Consider the following 16,606-nt stretch of genomic DNA (forward strand, 5'->3'; position numbering starts at 1 on the left):
TTTAATAGTGCCCATGTCACCTCTTGAATGCTTTCCTGCTAAGAAATTTCTTCTGCCAGATACCCTAAATCACCTCTTTCAAGTTCAAAGTTCCACAAATTTCTAGGATGGGGCAAAATACTACCACTCTTTTTGCTAAAACACAACAAGAGAGAGTCAACTTTGCTTCAGTTCCCAACAAGTTCCTCATCTCCATCTAAGACCACCTTGGCCTGAATGTTATTGACTATATCGCTATTAGGATTTTGGGCAATGCCATTCAACAAATCTCTAGAAAGTTCCAAATTTTCCCACATTTTCCTGTATTCATCTGAGCCCTTCAAACTGTTCCAATCTCTGCCTGTTACTCATTTCCAAAGTTGCTTCCACATTTTTGGGTATCTTTTCAGCAACATCCCACTCCTGGTAACAATTTACTGTATTAGTTTGTTTTCACACTGCTGATAAAAACATACCTGAAACTGGAAACAAAACAAGGTTTAACTGGACTTGCAGTTCCACATGGCTGGGGAGGCCTCAGAATCATGGCAAGAGGTGAAAAGCTCTTCTTACATGGTAGCAGCAAGAGAAAATGAGGAAGAAGCATAAGTGGAAACCCCTGATAAACCTGTCAGATCTCATGAGACTTATTTACTATTATGAGAATAGCACAGGAAAGAAAAGCCCCCTTGGTTCAATTACTTATCTCTGGGTCCCTCCCTGAACATGTGGGAATTCTGGGAGATACAATTCAAGTTGAGATTTGGGTGGAGACACAGCCAAACAATATCAGTCTCCAAAATAACGCTTTTCAGCTTTAAAGCTCTATTGTTTTACCCTTGTTACTTCAGTCACATGTTATAAAAATAGCCTAGCTTCTCTTTGAATGATTAGATGGGGATATATGAAGATAATTATATACTGATGCTGAAACCCAATAAAACAAAGCAAACAAAGCAAACATACATCAAGAAAAGAAAGCACTAATATGCTTCTTAATAAATCCTCCAATTCACTCAAATAATAACTACTATTCATTGAAGCCTTACTCTCTCTATATATATATGTGTGTGTGTATATATATACACACACACACATACACATATAATGTGCTAATTTATAAATAACATGTAATTTATAATCTTTACAATAACTACAAGATGAAACTATCATTATTATTCACACTCGACAATCAATTAAAAAGAGGTTTAGGGGTGGATGCTGTGGCTCATGACTATAAATTCTAACACTTTCGGAGGCCAAGGCAGAAGAATCACTTGAGCCTAGGAGTTTGAGACCAGCCTGGGTAATATAGTGAAAACCCCAGCTCTAAAACTAACAAAAAAGCATAGCTTGGCATGGTGGAGCACATCTGTGGTCCCAGCTACTCAGGAGTTTAATCATGTGAGCCCGGGAGATCAAGGCTGTAGTGAGCTGTGATCGCATCTCAGAAAGTGAGCCTATTGTCAAAGGTACTCAGGTAATATACAACCTGTGTTCTCTGTATTTACCAGTGCTAGGTGACTACAGTGGCTTATCAATTATCCAGCAACTTCACCTAGAACATAGGAAAATAAAAGAATCTCTGAAAAATATTTTTGATATGTAATACAGGGTCCTCACTTCATTCATCCACTAAAATTTTCACCTATAACGAACTTCCTCTCAATTTTACTGCCAATAGAATTGGCAACAGTGACATAGAGATCTCTTAAAGACTTGAGTATAAATGAAAATAAATGTGAATGGCTTAGGCTGAGGAAGCCTTAGAAAGACTCAGAGTGTCACAACCTTCAAGAAGGCATAGGAGTAGCAAAACAACAACAACAACAAAAAAAAGCATTTATGATACACACCCAGAAATGACAGAGAGAGCCTCTGAAGGAGCCTTGAAATAATTCGTCAGACACAAAAGAATGTCAGTAAGAACAGGTATAAGCCAATACCCAAGAATACAAAAAAACTTAGACTACCACAGATCTTAACAGGTGTCAATGTGGTAAGGACATCAAAGACTGGTGGTTTCTATCGTCTAAACACTTTTGCATGATATGTCAGCCCTGCCCTGCATCCAGAATCTAGATATTGCCCTGAGGTAAAATCATTTCTCTCACCTTATATGAAATAAATAATTTTGCCATAAATTAAACTGTATCACACATGCAGAAAAACCTTTATTTTCTTTGCATAATTTTATAAAATAAGATTTTTATCCATTGCATAAAAAGGAGAAAAAACACACATATAGACAACCATAAATAAAAGGCATAGGGTAAAGAGAGTTTGATGGGTGTACTAGTGTGTTCTCATGAAGCTATGAAGAAATACCCCAGATTGGGTAATTTATAAAGGAAAGAGATTTAATTGACTCAGAGTTCCACATGGCTGGGGAGGCCCCAGGAAACCTACAATCATGATGGAAGGCACAACTGCACGGGCAACAGGGGAGAGAATGAGGGCAGAGTGAAGGGGGAAACCCCTTATAAAACCACTAACTCTTGTGAGAACTCACTCATTATTACAAGAACATCATGGGGAAAACTGTCCCTATGATTCAATTATCTCCACCTAGTCCCCCTCCTTGACATGTGGAGATTATTACCATTCAAGTGAGATTTTTGTGAGGACACAGAGCCAAACTATATCAATGGGTGTACAAATAAAGCACTAAATATGGAACTGAGAATAGGAGAGAACTTTCTTACAGTTTGAAAAATAGGTTTCATTTATGGAAAATGGTGTGTCAAGGAAAGTTACTTTTGCTAGGGTGGCACCCACTCCTCTTTCTGCTAACATCACCTTTAATTTCCTTTGTAACCACTGAGTTTCAGCGTATGTTGAAACCTCTCTCATTCCACAGGAGTGAGTATTTAACCCAGGCCAGACAAAACCGGATATTTTTCCTGTAAAAATGAATATATAATACAAATAGCATAAAACTTTTGAAGTACATAGTTCATTAGTCTTCAGCCTAGATACATAGTTGTGCAACTATCATCAATATCTAATTTTCAGAACAATGTTATTGCCTGAAAAAGAAACTTTGTACCTATTATCAGTCATTCCTCATTCCTAATCACCATCAGCCTTTGGCAATCACTAATCAACTTTTCTTCTCTTTGTATTTTCCTGTCTGCACATTTCATATAAATGGAATCATACAATAGGCACCCTTTTATGTCTATCTTTTTTTACTTGGTATACTTTTTCCAGCGTTTATCCATATTGTAATATTTGTCAGTACTTCATTTATTTTTTATGGCTAAATAATGTAACACATTTTGTTCATCTACTTACCATTTGGCAGACTTTTGAGTTGTTTCTACCTTTGGGCCCCAAAGGTGGAAACATTCATGTACAAGTTTTTGTAGTAATATATAATTTCAATTATCTGGTGTACATACTATGAATGGAATCACTGTGTTATGTGCTAACCCAATGTTTACTTTTGTGTTTAACATGTAAAATAATAAAAACTATCTGGAGGGTCTTGAAGTAGATTTAACCTCATCCTTTTCTCTCCAGTGGCTTCCAGGATGCTGGGTTTCTCCATGATTGTAAGTGGGTGGTTTTCTATGTTGCTGTGGAGCTCAGATGAGAAGAATTAAAATAGGGGTAGTTAAAACCCTCCAAATCTCACTGTTTTTATCGACATTGAGAATTTTCCTTGAATAAACACTCCCTAGATATCTGCAAACTTTTGGTTAATCATCAGAGTTCTGAAAAAGACTGAAAATTTCTGCCAGTGTTCTCATGGATTTATGAAGGATAAGATGTTTGCAGGTTGTTACTCTGACATTTATTACCAATATCACTCTCTTCCTAGTTTTTGCAGTGATAATTCTTGCAGTCAAATGACTTAAGCTAGTCCTAAGAAAAATAATTTTACTATTGTACATGCAGAAGACTTGGGGTATGTATATAGTAGTTATTTAAGGTACCTTGTCAATATTCTCTGGGCCTTCTGATTTTACTGCATGTCTGGCAACTTCCAGTTACAGATGTTTGCGTATGGTTGCCTCTGAAAGACTTTCTCTAAAGTAATATATGTCTGCTCTAACCTCAGGTACATCAGTCTGAATATGCTTGCTACAAATAACCAATGGTAGTTGGAGTACAAGTATTCAATCTTCCTGGTTTAAGGTGGTACAAATTTGGGGTATCTGTTGCAACAAATCACCCTATAAAGTCAAGCTTTAGTTGCCCACATTGATGGTTGATTTAATAATGCACATTATTGACTTCTTAAAAAATTTTTTTCCCTATCTTACATTCCACTGGGATTTCCTGTACCTCTCAAGTAAAGTACTTGGACTTGAATATTTTTCTCAAAGTCTGCTTCTGGAACTCAGACTTAGGGAGGATTTCAGTCTGGAACCAAATGCAAACGTGTTCTACAATAAGCATTCTTACCTGAGAAGAAACCATCTGGAGATAAGATTTGGGAGATCAGAGATGAATTCTGGTAACAACATTTATAACCCTCTAGAAACCCTGACTCTATGTTTTTCTGTGGTCATTCAGTCACATGAGAAAAAAAAAAAGCCCCTTTTTTGTTTTAAGTAATTTTCAGTTGGGGTTTCTATTGCTTGCCTCTGAAAAAAATCTGAATAATAAAATACAACATTGTTGACTATAGACAAAAACAAAACCAAAAATAAACAAAAAAATCCCAGCATGATAACAGTCTTCAATAAAGAAAGCAGCATGAAACCCAGTAAAGTAATATGCAGCACTTTGGCAGAGACCTAGTGGTCTCTTACCAGGAGAGATCAGCCAAAGATATTTATAAACTTTGGGATCTAACCTCCAGTAATTTAAATCAAGTCTTTTAGGGTAGGTACCAAATTTGAATGGAAAAATAAATCAATATAATTGTTCAGTATTGGTGCACACAGCACAGTGAAGCAAATCTTAATAAGTAAACTGTTTGAGAAGCAACTTTTTTTGCCCAGCTGAGTAACCATTATCCTATGAGAAACATTTGCCCAGATGAGCAAACTACTTATTCAGATACATTGATATGCAGGAATATCATGAAACAATCAGCAAAGTTGTTTATTGGCTTAAAATTTTCTTGGAATAGTTAAGCCTTGTTGACACAGGTATTCTCAGCTTTCAATCTTCAGCATTAAGCTATATGATGCAGGTGGGTCTTACTTCCTGGTAAAGATGAGCTGGATTTGTCTTTATAGAGGAAGGGTCAATGTTTTTATGGAAGAAGGACATTCTAAGCAAGAGAGAAAAAAAAACTCACAAAGCTGATGAAGAACATATATAAAGTATTAAAAATAAAGTATTTGTTCTTTGCTGGATTTGAGTGAACAGAGAATTAGCTAAGAAAGGGAGTTTAGGTTACATAGCAGAGAACTAGGAATCAGTGCTCTGTTCTCTCAACAAGGAGGTGCCTTCAAAGGTTTTAAATATCTAACCTTTGGGAAATGTTTGTGCTTTCCATGGGTTTTTATTTAGTTGTTAGTTTGATTTTTGGTTAGTTTTGCTAGAAAATCTGTTTTGAAGTGGTCACACAGTATAACATGGATTGAGAAACTGTTTCTCCAAATTTAAATTTTAGAATATGAATATTTTTGATATTTTAATACGAAGAACCACGCTTTGAAGATGATTGACAATGAGAGTTAAATAATAGCAGAAGAGCGAGACTTTGTACATCTTCACTTCCATCTCTGCATACATTATGGGGGTAGAGAAGAGGCATTATTTATTCATTTTGGAGGCAAGAAAGGGATAGTCCAAAGTTTGACTTAATATTAGTCAAGTAACACTGCTAAGATTCATGGCAAAGAGCTCTTATAGTGATCAATATTCTATTTTTTTTTTTTTCAGATTCTAAGAAGGTCCAGGAAGAACACAATAGCAATTTAATATTGTTAGACAAATCATGAGTTTCATATTTAGACCAATCTAGATTCTAATCCTGACTCCAATATTTAAAAAGCATATGACTTTGGGCAAGTTAGTTAACCCTCTTTTCTCTCTGCTCCCTTAAGACGATACTACCTTGTGAATGTGTTGTGAACATTAAATAAGGGAAAAAAACAGGTGTAAGGAGAATGGCTGTGCTTCAGTCAAGAATAGGCTGAGGTAAACATCTGGTGCAGCATGACACAGCAGCACTGGAGTGCAGGCGCAGACTCCCATACATTACATAACCACAGTCATGTAACCATGTTATGGGTGGGCTCATCACCTGGCTCTGAGCCACTATTGTCTGTGAGTAACATAACTGAATTGCGCTGTTGACTTAAAGAGAGAGAGCCACTGGCCACCTTGCAGGTGGACAGAGGGGAGACAGGAAGAGGCGAGTGCACCAAGGAGTTTAGTTGTAGGCATGGGGGTGGCAGGAGGTGCAGAGCCGGTGCTGAGGGGCTGCAGTCAGAGCAGGAAGTCGAGAAAAAGGCTTATGGAGAGAGAAAGAAGAAAGCCATATCCCATCTACCTACAGTCACTTGAGTGTTCTTTGAACTACCTGCCACCCATCCACCAGCTCCCCTTGGATTCCAGCTTGGGTGGGAACCTGACATTTGGCATACTTGGCAGCGTTCTAAGGTGAGTGAGCCCTCGGTCTCCAATAATCCCGGGTTGACTATGTGGCCATGCTCCTTGGATGGGCTCCGGTGGAAACATGACTGGTGGTGGATGAGTCCCCCATGAGCACGGAGAAGGCACTGAAGCACCTGGAAGCACACTGCACCAAGAAAGAGTGAGTCTTTGCTGGCAAAGTTAGGTAGGCATTTTTGCTGTGCTAAGGGAAGTGCATGCTCAGTCCCTGCAGGATGCAGTGCAAGTAGGAAACTCCCACTTAGTCTGATACCAAGGAGGAAAAACTCCCTCTGTGGGCTTGCTCCTTGGTCCACCAGAAAATAGAGCATGAACAGCTACTTGAGACCCAAGGGTGGGCCCAGGAACCCACTACTGTGGTGGAGCACACTTCTTATGGTGCCTACACCCCCGCTGAGTTGCATGAGTTAGGCAAACAATGTTGACAGCATTCAGGGAAATCCCTACCCACCTGGGAAGTGCTGTTAACTTTGTGGAGGTGATGGTCCCTGGAGCAGCATTTCCAGTAAATGCCCACGATGGTGCAGGATGATGCTGCTCAATCAGTCCTGCCTGGATGCTCCAGCTCATGTATTACTTGCAGATGAGTGGAGGAATACAGCCTTTTGTGTTTGATTAGGGAATTGGCTGAGGTGCCCAGCTTGGTGGGACATTGGATGACCAGAGGCCACATATGAAATTGGCAATCCACTGGTCCCCTACCAAGGTACAGTGGGTGCTGGCACTGGCAGATACTGGTGCAGATTATAGCCTTGTCTATGGGAACTGGGATAAGTTTCCAGGCAAGGCTACATATATACATGGCTATGAAGGCTGGTCATTGAGTGTAACCTGTATCTTCGCACGCTGGCATCAACTGCTTGGCTCCCCACTTATACACTGTGTTTGTCTCTCCTATACCTGAATTACATTTTGGGAGCGGATATTTTACATGGCTTGGCAGCTATGCCATCTATCATGGATTTGATGGATTACTTGACAATGTAATAGGGACAGTACCACTATGTGGTGGACCTGACTCATGCATTCTTCTCAACTGACATTGCTCTAGAGAGCAAGGAACAGTTTGCATTCACATGAGAAGGGCGACAATGGACTTTTACAATGTTGCCGCAGGGCTATGTGCATAGCCCCACCATGTGTCACGGTCTCGTTGTCACAGATTTAGCCACCTGGTAATGTCCAAAGGGGGTCCACCTGTTCCATTATGTTGATGATATTATGTTAATGTTTGATTCTCTTTCAGAGTTAGAAGCAGCGACACCCCTCTTGTGACAAGATTTTAACACATGTGGTTGGACAACCCATAAATCCAGGGTCCAAGAACCAGGATTGCCTGCCAAATTTTTAAGAGTCATATCCCTGGCCCACCACAGTTGTGCAACTGCAGACCTTTGTGGGCCTCCTGGGGTATTGCTGGGTGTTTGTGCCCCATTTGGCTCAAATGATAAAACCATTGTATCGGTTGACAGAAAAGGGGGCTACTTGGGTTTCAGACAATGAAGCTGAGACAACATTTTTGGTATCCAAGTGGGCTATTAAGCAAGCACAGACCCTACAAATCATTGACCAGGAGCACCCATTTGAGCTTGATGTGCATGTGACAACAGATGGGTTTGGATGGGGCCCATAGCAGCACATGGAGCACTTTAGAACAGAACGTAGGCTTTTAATCCCAACTTTGAAAGGGAGCTGAGCTCCAGTACGCATTAACAGAAAAGCAGTTAGCAGCTTCATATGCTGCCCTTCAGGCTCATGAGAGTGTAATGGGACAGACTATGGTCATTATGTAGACAACTTACCCAATAGGGAGGTGGATATGTTCATGGGTAACAACCCCCAGGAATGGGATGGCACAGTCATCCACTTTAGCAAAGTGGGGTGCCTACTTAGAACGGAGGAATACTCTGAGTATGAGCCTCTTAATAGAATTATGAGAAGTCTTGGGACCTGTAGTCCTGATTCAAGATAAGGCCATGGGTCAGCCTGAGGCACCCTTAGATCCTGAGTCATAACTGTTTAAACAGGGCCTCCCCCCACACCCGCATCCATGATGGGGCATGATATATGGATGGGTCCATCCAGGGTGCTACTTCTACCTTGACCACTGTTGTGGTCCAGCTTTATACTGATAGCATATGGTTTGATACTGGGTGTGGACGAAGTAGCCAATGGGCTGAACTCAGAGCAGTGTGGATGGTGATCACCAAGGAGGTGACACCTATGGTAATCTGCACCAATAGTTGGGCAGTTTATTGAGGCTTAACCTTGTGGTTAACTGCCTGGAAGATACAGAATTGACTAGTTGGTCACTGGCCCGTTTGGGGCCAAGACATGTGGCAAGACCTAAGGGAGGAAGGATGACCTCCTCCAACCAGTTACGGGGATGAATGGAATCTGTTGTGGTCTGCCTCAACACCCCTAAAGGAAGGGGAACAAAAACCTGGCTTTGGCCATGGACCTTCCAAGCCCCCCACTGCAGATGGCTGGCTATTGTAGTCCCCTGATGGGAGAGTCTACAGTATGATTTACAAGTCACTCCTTGGGTATTTAATACATGGCCTCCATGATTGACCATTCCTTAGGGGACTGGCCTGGGGGTTCTGCCCTGTGGGTGCGTCTCCCTACTAGAGGAACTCCCTTGGCCTAGTGGGTGGAGTGTAAGGAAAATACCTGTACTTCAGTCAAGAATAGGTTGAGGTAAATATCTGGTGCAAGATGACACAGCAGGATTGGAGTGCAGGCACACAATCTCATGCATTATATAACCACAGTTATATAACCATGTTATGGGTGGGCTCATCACCTGGCTCTAAGTCACTATTGTCTGTAAGTAACATAACTGAACTGCACTGCTGATTCTGAGAGACAGAGCTCCTGACCGCCTTGCAAGTGGACAATGGGGAGCCAGGCAAGCACACCAGGGAGTGCAGCTGCAGGTGTGGGGGTGGCAGGAGCTGTGGAGCCAGCACTGAGCGGGGATGCGGCTAGAGATGGTGGCTGAGACAAAAGCTGATAGAGAGAGAGAGAGAGTAAAGCCATATCTCATCTACCTATGGGTCCCTCAAGTGTTCTTTCAGCTACCCGCCACCTGTCCACCTCCTCCCCTTGGACCCCGGCTTGGGTTGGAACCTGACAGCAGGGGTTAACAGTTTGGTCCAAAATTGAAAAGCATTAAACATTAACATATCTTTTTAGCCTTTAACTTACATAGAGTTTTGTGAAAATGTGCACAAAGAAGGGGGAATTATGACTCTGGGCCAAATTTCTAATTGATACAGCAGCTGAATTTCAAGCCTTCCAAGCCCTGGCTTCTCATGCGCATGTATTTGTTTCACCTGCAATTTTCCCTAAGACTCTTCATTCATATTAACATCACAAGGAAAATTAAAGGTTTAAAGCTGGTTCTCTAGAGGACATCTACCCTTTGATCTCCCAGGGAGATCAGAGCTTTAATCTGAAAAGGAATTATTATGATTGGACATTTGACTACTGTGCAGAGGAAGCCCTCCAGGGAAACACACCAGAAATAACTATTGCTTTATGGGTAAGTATGAGGAGTGTCATGGCTAAACTGGAGGTGACAGGCAGGGAATCAAGAGTTAGGAGACAGGCTTTGCTTATTCCTATAGACATTCAACCATGTCACAACTTTATGCTCAAATTCTTTATCTATGAATTTCAGACTTTACAAGGCCATTACTGGTATTATATGAGACAATGTGGGTGAAGTATTTTAAAATTTCTAAAAATACAAATGAATGTAAATTTCAATAGATTTTTATATTGATTTTCTTCAAATACAGAGATGCAAGATGAAAGCAATTAAAATATGAGGCAGCAGCAGCCAAGTTGTTATGTGATCTCAGGTTATTGCAGAGTCCTTCCTACCACATGAAGTAGGAAACTAACAAAAGATTAGCAATAGTGCATGAAAAATCTTTCAGGAATTTCCAAGTGCTCAATGCATGAGACTGCAGCAATGGACAGCACTAAGCAGGAAAAAATGTCCTCTTGATACCTTTTTCTCATATTCTGCACAATGTTTAAACACAAACTTGAAAATTTATTCTTAATCCTGCATTCTTTAGAAAGATATTCTATTCTATTATTGAACAAGTCTTCACTGAGCACCTACTGTATGCCAGGATGTTGATTTCCACCTAAGGAGAGCCATTTATGTACCAGGGATCATTTTAAACACTAAATTATCTCATTCAATTTTTATAACAATTTATAAGGTTCATGTTGATATGCCCTTTTTAATATATCAAGAAATAGACTCAGAAAGATAACGTAACTAACATAATGTAGATACGAGGTAGGTTTTGGCAGAATTGAGGTTTAAATCCAGTTCTGCACCATTCCAGAGGCTGTGCACTCAAACACAATGCTGTATTGACAGTTGAGTCTTTGGAAGTCTTTACTTTTCTTCAACTGATTTAATTAAATTTCACAAATGTCTTTAAAAGAGACACAAAATGAAATTTGTATCAATTTTTAGAATAAACTGGCTTCATCCAGCAATGTATGGGCCAGAATAAGAATGAAAATACTATGAATAAACATTTGAATGTTCTAATGCAGGAGGTTTTTAAGCAATTTTATTTCATATTTAGTCCTAAACAATAGAAATTTAAACTTTGCTTTACATTCCCAACTTTTGGATTCAGATGTCAGATGTTCACAGTGTTTTATTTGTCTTTCAAGACAGGAAAATAGAGATTCTTTATCTTATAGTATAGATGTATTTGTTGTAATCCAGCTTATTCCATTGAAATACTATAAAATATGTCTCTAATTTTTTAATTTTTTCTTTCTAATTTTTATTATAGGTTTAAGGGGTACATGTGCAGATTGGTCACATGGGTAAATTGAGTGTCACGGGAATTTGGTGTCACCCATGTAATCAGCATAATACCTAATAAGCAGTCTTTTCAATTCTCACCCTCACCAAATCCTCCACCTTCAAATAGATCTGTGTCTATTGTTCCCTTCTTTGTGTCCATGTGTATTCAATGTTTTGCTTCCACTTATAAGAGAGAACACAAGGTATTTGGTTCTCTGTTATTGCATTAATTCACTTAGGATTATGGCCTCCAGCTCCATCCATATTGTTGAAAAAGTCATTATCTCATTTTTTTTATAGCGCATAGTATTGTATGGTAAACATGTACCAACTTTTCTTTCTCCAGTCTGACATCAATGGGCAGCTATGTTAATTCCATGTCTTTGCTAGTGTGAATGGTACTGTGATGTACATACACATGCATGTGTCTTTATGGCAAAATGATTTATATTCTTTTGGGTATATACCCAATAATAGAATTGTTCGGTTGAATGGTGAGTCTTTTTTAAGTTCTTTGAGGAATAGCCACACTGCCTTTTACAGTTGCTGAACTAACTTACATTCCCACCAGCAGTGTAATGGATAGGGGTATAACTTTTATCCACAATCTCACCAGAATCTGTTATTTTTTGACTTTTTAACAATAGCCATTCTGACTGGTATGGGATAGTATCTTGTTATGATTTTGATTCACATGTCTCTGATGATCAATGATATTGAGCATTTTTTCATACGTTTGTTGGCTACATATATGTCTTCTTTCGAGAAATGTCTGTTCATGTCCTTTGCCCGTTTTTAAAATTATTTTTCTTGTTGATTTGTTTGAATTCCTTATAGATTCTGGATATTAGACCTTTGTTGAATTCATAGTTTACAAACATTGTCTTCAATTCTACAGGTTGTCTGTTTACTCTGTTGATAGTTTCTTTTATTAGGCAGAACTCTTTAGTTTAACTAGGTCCCATTTGTCGATTTTTGTTTTTGTTGCAATTGCTTTCAGAGTTTGGTCATGAAGCCTTTGCCTGGGCCAGTGTTCAGAGTGGTATTTGCTACAATTTTTTTTCTAGTCTTTATAGTTTTAGGTTTTACAGTTAAGTCTTTAATTCATTTTGAGTTGATTTTTGTGTAAGTGAAAGGGGTCTATTTTGAATCTTCTGCATATGTCTAGCCAGTTATCCAAGTAGCATTTATTGAATGGGGATATCATTCAGCGTTACCAAAAAAATGCCATTTCTGTTATTCCAAGTCACATAAGATGGAATGCCTGAGAATGCCAGAAAGTAGTTGGAAGTGTGAGAGTAAAAGAGAAAGAGATAAAAAGTAAAATCTATTTTCAAAACTTTCTCAACAATAATACCGATGCACTCAAATGCAGAAATGAAAACCCATAAACTGAAAATATTCAAGTCCAGAAACTGCAATGTGCAGTGTCATCGGAAGGCTTCATTTTGTGTCCAGCTCCACACAGAAAGAAAACCACAAATCACTTCAAATATGAATAACTATAAATCATAAACTTGGTTCCTTACAGTTCTTCAAGATGAGTATTGCATGGGAAAAGATTTTGTATCTTGGACCAAGAAAAAAAAAAAAAGTTTTGGAGGCTTACATATGTTTCCCATTGATATCAACATATCACACAGGCAGGTAGCCAAATCCCAATCTGGACTTTCGATTTATCTGACAACGTTTCTGTCACAGCAGAGGATCTGAGACAGTATAGAAGTGTTTGTATTCCAGCAGCAGGCAGAAGCCAGGGGATGTCTACCAAAGTTGTAAATGCGTGTATTTTGTAGTGTAGCTGAGAGATGGCTGCCTCACGAGGTATGTCATGGAAAATTCTAAGGATGATGAAGCCAGACCACTCTGCATGGATCCACAGCAGGTAAGCAATGGAATGAGTGTGGCTGGCTGCCATTGATAAAGAGGAGCCTTTTTTTTGCAATTGGAATTTCGACTTTACTGAATTATAAAGGGTGCAGAAGTGCAACTACAGAAGTTTATGCATCATATATCTATCATATATCTGTAGCAAGAGAGAAACATAACTCAATATGTTTAATTATCATGGCCAGTTTTTTTCACTAGTTTATGACCACAGACACCGCAGACCATTTTTAGTCTATAAAATTAGCTAACTTATAGGATTTTCTGGTAACAGAGCTAATACACCCATTCTAGAGGATAATTTAGCAATACATGCCAAAAGCCTTAAAATGTGCATATGCTTTCTGTAGGCAATTTCAATCATAGAAATTAGTTTTAAGAAGGATTCGTTCAAATACCTAGCTAAAAAATAGTTACTCATGACATTAGTCATAAGAGTAAAAGTTAGAATCAATCTAGCTCCTGTATACAGAAATGGTTAAATAAATTGCCGTATATCAATAACTGAAATGCTATTCAGTTATTTTAATGGTCACTGTCACTGTACATTATGATTCTCAGAAATTTGAGAGTCACAGACCATTGTAAAAATAGGATAAACATTATAGGCATTCTCCTCTTCTAAAACGTACATGGACTTACCTAAAATCATATCCAGAGTTCAGAACAAAATGCCAAAATGTTCATGATTTCCCAATTGCATTTAGGAAACTGAAGTTAAAAATTTAACATTAGTGACTATTGAATTATAAAACATTCACAATATATTAGCTGAAAAAAGTCAGAATATGTATCATATATACAGAATTATTCCATCTTATATTTATATGACATCTGCATCAATGGAAAGAAACTACATCTTGAAGTTCACTTTTGTCTTTTTAAAAGTTTGCTGAACTGGGCCAGGCATAGTGGTTCATGCCTGTAATCCCAGCACTTTGGGAGGATGAGGCAGGTGGATCACCTGAGGTTAGGAGTTCAAGACAAGCCTGGTCAACATGGTGAAATGAAACCCCGTTTCTACTAAACATACAAAAAAATTAGCCAGGCATGGCAGTGGGCACCTATAATCCCAGCAACTTGGGAGGCTGAGGCAGGAGAATCGCTTGAACATGGGAGGTGGAGCCTGCAGTGAGCCAAGATCGCACCACTGCACTCCAGCCTGGGCAACAGAGTGAGACTCTGTCTCAAAAAATAATAATAATAAAAAATAAAGTAAGTTTGCTGAAACAAAAAATACTCAATTGCCTACTATTAAAGATAATTTATAACTTTTAAGCAAAGGTCACATATTTCAACAAAAATACTTTGTACATAAAGTAATGATAGGTCTCAATTTGGCAGTTTTCTGTGTTTCTGTGTAAGTGTTTGGTGCAGGTGGTAGAGGAGCATAACTGAAAGTATTATAGTTAGCTGCAATTATTATAATAGAAACCAATTCTAGCTAATTTAAGCAAAATTACCATTTATCAAAAGGACACAAGCTAGATGACAACTTCTAGAATGGTGAAGACTCATATGAATTTCTCTGCAGTGAACCAACTATAATGTAAAACATCCAGCTAGTTAATCTTTGGAAATTTTCATAAGGACATAAAGCAAATGGATAAGCATTTATTCAAGAAAATCTCCAAGAAAATCTGTTGAATTTCATCAAAATTCTGTGGCACTTGAATTATGACTCACTCTTCCTATCTCAATTCACCATGGTGTAAATTTCACTCCAGGTAGGTGAGGCCAAAAAACAGGGCTCCTTCTGTCCCCAGCTGCTTCATTGGGACTACAACATTTCCTGGGAGGAGCAGGTGCCATATTCCAGTATCTTTTCCAGTTGAATGTTGGGAGGGCTGTGAGGGCATGCAGGTCAGGCTGGGCTAGCTGCACGGATGCCTGTGAACAGACAAGCAGGTGTTAGGACAAACCAGCTGTGGGACAAGGCACAGATTAAAAGAATAAGACAGAAGTGGACTTTCAGTAGTAGAACCAGGAATGGCTCAGATGAAACTCCAGTCTCAACTCCCAGGCAGGAAAACTGCAGGCTGAGTGGGTATATGCAGGCTCAACTGAGAGTGCCGGTTGCTCTCACTTCCTTGGGACGGGTGCTGAGTCAGCTGCTGCAACCGACCAGCGAGAGCTGAAGCAAATAGAGCATTACCCCTCCTCCGAGGCATAAAGAGAGGAAGGAATCCACCTAGCCAGGAACTAGGACACCTAAACCTGGAAATCGGTGCTCCCACTATTACTGCGCTTTAAGCAAACAGGCACACCAGGAGGATCATATCCCACACCTGACTGCAGGGTCCTCACCTGAGCCTCCCTCATTGCTGCTTCAGCAGTCTGTGGTCAGGCCCGGCAAAGGCAGCTTAGCGAGGCTGGGGAGAGGCGCCCGCCATTGCTCAGGCCAGTAGGTAAACAAAGCTGCTGGGAAGCTCCAGACTGGGTGGAGATCACAGCAGCTCAAGAAACCTGCCTGTCTCTGGAGCTCCACCTCTCAGGACAGGGCATTAACTAATAACAAAGCACAGAAACCTCTGCAGGCATAAAATGACTCTGTCTGATGGCTTTGAAGAGAGCAGTGGATCTCCCAACACGCAGGAAGTTTGAGATCTGAGAGGACAGACCTGCCTGCTCAAGTGGGTCCCTGACCCTGAGTAGCCTAACTGGGAGACATCCTACTAAGGAGCAGTCTGACACCCACCTCTGGGGTGGGTACACCCCTGAGAGGAAGCCTCCAAAGCAGAATCAGACAGGTACACTCACTGTTCAATATTCTATCTTCGCACTGCTGATACCCAGGCAAACAGGGTCTGGGTGGACCTCAAGCCAATCTCCAACTGACCTACAGCTGAGGGTCTGACTATTAGAAGGAAAACTATCAAGCAGAGGAAGGACACCTACACCAAAAACCCCATCCAGTACATCCCACCATCATCAGACCAGAGGCGGAATAAAACCACAAGATGGGGGAAAAAGCAGGGCAGAAAGCTGGAAATTCAAAAATAAGGCGCATCTCCCCGGCAAAGGGCATGGCTGCTTAACAGCAGGATCCAAAGCTGGGCGGAGAATGACATTGTGAGATGAGAGAGGCACCAGTGAGAGGCTCTCAGAGCTAAAGAAAGTGTTAGCAAGAAACTAAAAATCTTGGGAAAAATGGAAAATTGATGGCTAGAGTAATTGAAATACGAGAAAGGTCCTAGCGAAATGAAAAGAGATGAAAAACCATGACGCAGAAATACGTGACAAATGCAAGCTTCAGTAACAGGCTAAGTCGGCTGGAAAAGTATCAGATTTGAGGATCAAATGAATGAA

General features: G+C 39.9%; 1 long non-coding RNA gene across 1 annotated transcript; it reads right to left on the reverse strand.

The window, feature by feature from the left end:
• Nucleotides 1–515: 515 nt before the first annotated feature.
• Nucleotides 516–14,244, reverse strand: LOC116269753. Its single transcript, XR_004177502.1, has 3 exons — nucleotides 13,940–14,244; nucleotides 2,779–2,882; nucleotides 516–544 (listed from the first exon to the last, which is right to left on the reverse strand). It is a non-coding gene; the product is annotated as an uncharacterized LOC116269753 (long non-coding RNA).
• Between the last annotated feature and the right edge of the window lie 2,362 nt (nucleotides 14,245–16,606).

Source organism: Papio anubis, chromosome 12, assembly GCF_008728515.1.
Source record: "Papio anubis isolate 15944 chromosome 12, Panubis1.0, whole genome shotgun sequence".
Classification (NCBI taxonomy): Eukaryota; Metazoa; Chordata; class Mammalia; order Primates; family Cercopithecidae; genus Papio; species Papio anubis.